Genomic DNA, 2,790 nt, shown 5'->3' on the forward strand with positions numbered 1-2,790 from the left:
TTCTACATTATTCTTTAGCGTTGCATAGTATTCCATTGTGTGAATGTACCAAAGTTTGGTTATCCATTCCTCAGTTGTTGGACATCTAGGTTGTTTCCACAGTCATCTCTTAGGCTGTGAGTTGGTTACTCTAGAATTTTTCTTCCCAGGGTATCAAGCTCTTCACCTTTGAGTGAGTCATTTAGGTGCTGTCAGAATCTCTCGGTTCTAACCTGCTGCTGGTTGGTGGTTGATTGATTCAGTAACAGAAAAATCTGTCCACCTCAGGAGTTTTTCTAAAAACAACCAGTAATGACTTTCTTCCATTAAACTACCACTCAAAGGAAATTTTTGCTTGAGTTGACAAATGTGTTATGACAAAAAAATAAGAAAGAATAGATAGGAAAAGTAAATAAATAAGTGAGACAGGTGATAAAGGTACATGAAGAATTGTAGTGCAATGACTGGCACAAAGCATATATTCAAAGTATAGCCTGTTGTTTTTCATATTTATCATATAATTATGACTTTCTAGCAGACAGTCTTAATCCTTTTTCTGTAGATGAGAGAAATAATACCTTTAAAAAAAAAAAGTTGCCACTTTAGTGTTCCCTTTTCTGAATCTTTATGGGGGGAATGCAAGTGTCTATTGTAACAATGACCCTCAACCAGATGGAGGAAATGATTTCTCTTTGTTAGGCCTTGTGTCCCGACACCGCCTCGAGGAGGAGGACCAGTATTGGCTGAGTATGGGCAGAACGTTCCACAAAGTGACACTGAAGGATAAAATCATCACAGTGACGCGATACCTTCCCAAGTGAGTCTTTGGGTATTTAAGGCTTTCAGCTGTTGGCGGTATAACACGTCATGCAAACACTTCTCTTTCTTCTTTTTTTAACTTTAACTTTATATTGCGATTTGGGTGAAATTTTACAAAGCAGATTCATTTTACATTCGACAGTTCATACACATTTTGTTTTGTGGTACTGGTTACATTCTCCCTTATATAATAGCTCCTCTCCCACTTCCTCCCTGTGATTTCTCATTCCCTGTGTCCTTCTTGCCTGTGCTTTCTGACCTCCCTATCTTTCTCCCTGTGCAAATGGTGCCCTTCTCACCTCCCATGGTAGATTGTTGTAAAGAGTGTTTCTCCCTGGTGTAGGTGTTCATCTCATAGGCCTGTATGTTTGACTGAGTGAAGCCACGGGAGTGAGTTTAATTTCAGAGCCATAGTCTCGGGGGTTTCACCAATCTCTGTTCAACTAGTAGCACTGGTCTTTTTATGATTTTGAGTTTGTTCCACATTTTTCTCCTACTCTATCCAGGATCTCCAATTTTGATCCCTTTCCGAGTGGTTGGCTTTGGTAGCTGGCCACCATGGAGTTCTTCTGGTCTCAGGGTTGTACAGGCTGAGGTTCTCATGGTACATGAGTCCTTTGGACTGTTTCAGTGCATCTTTGATTTTCATCACTCTTCTTTGCTTTGAATAAGGAAAGATCTGTAGTTGCATTGTAGATGGCCACTCACAAGCTTTTAAGAACCTGATGTCTACTCACCAAAGTAAGATGGAGAACACTATTTTTGCATATCATGTTGTACCAGTTGAGCTTGATGTCCCCTGTGACCATGGTCCCTAGCCTGCAGACCTGGCAAATCACTACCCCAAGGTGCATAGTTGTGGCTAAAAAGTTAGCCTAACTTTGCCTCCTGTTAAGTTTAAACTGCCTATGGACATTTTTATAGGAGCTCTGGTGGCGTAGTGCCTAAGGCACTTGACTGCTAACCAGATGGCTGGCAGTTCAAACCCACTAGCCACTCCTTGGAAGGGAGGTTGGGCAATCTACTGTCGTGATACCACCTCGGAAGTGAGTTTGGTTTTTATCTATAAAGCATGACCTTGACTATATCCCACTTTAATTGAGAGACTATCTCAAAAACAGATTTGACTCATTCACCGAAGATCAAGTGAGTGGTGGGATAGCATCAAGGACATCATACATGAAGAAAGCCAAAGGTCATTAAAAAGACAGGAAAGAAAGACTACACAAAAATGGACATCAGAGAATACTCTTAAACTCAGTCTTGAAGGTAGTGTAGCTAAAATGAGTGAAGGAAGTGATGGAAGAGCTAAACAGAAGACAAAGTATCAGAATGAAATATGCAAAGACATTTTTGTAGCACATTCAAATACATGTATAAGAATATCATCTGCCAAACCTATGTATGGTCGTGGATATATTCCCATTTGCCTATGCATACATAATTCAAACACTTAATTCAGAAAAGTTGAGTGGTTGGGTTTTCTTTCAGAGTTACTGTTTTGTTTTCTAAGATTATTTTAGGGTTATAGCTCACTTACCTCCAAAAGGAGCTTATGTTGTTAAATTTAATATGATTGCTAACAAACCAATTAAAAGTAAGGAGTGCAAGATGAGAGTGAAGAAGTTTAAGAAGATCTGAGAAATCTCCATTATCTGTTCCTGGGATGTGTCGGTTACTGCAGTTGATGGTGGGATACTAATGGTATTGAGACAGAATACAGGGAGAATTGGGGGGAATTCTCTTTTGGACTTGTGGGCATGCCCTTTGTTTTTCAGGTATCCTTATGAATCTGCCCAGATCCACTATACCTACAGCCTCTGCCCTTCCCACTCCGACTCAGAGTTTGTCTCTTGTTGGGTGGAGTTCTCCCACGAACGCCTGGAGGAATACAAGTGGAATTACTTGGATCAGTACATCTGTTCTGCTGGCTCCGAGGACTTCAGGTCAGAGAGAAGGCTTTGGCTTTCCGTGCTTGCTGCCTTGAGTGAC

This window comes from Orycteropus afer, unplaced genomic scaffold, assembly GCF_000298275.1.
Source record: "Orycteropus afer afer isolate SDZICR_OR568_19922 unplaced genomic scaffold, OryAfe1.0 scaffold00420, whole genome shotgun sequence".
NCBI lineage: Eukaryota > Metazoa > Chordata > Mammalia > Tubulidentata > Orycteropodidae > Orycteropus > Orycteropus afer.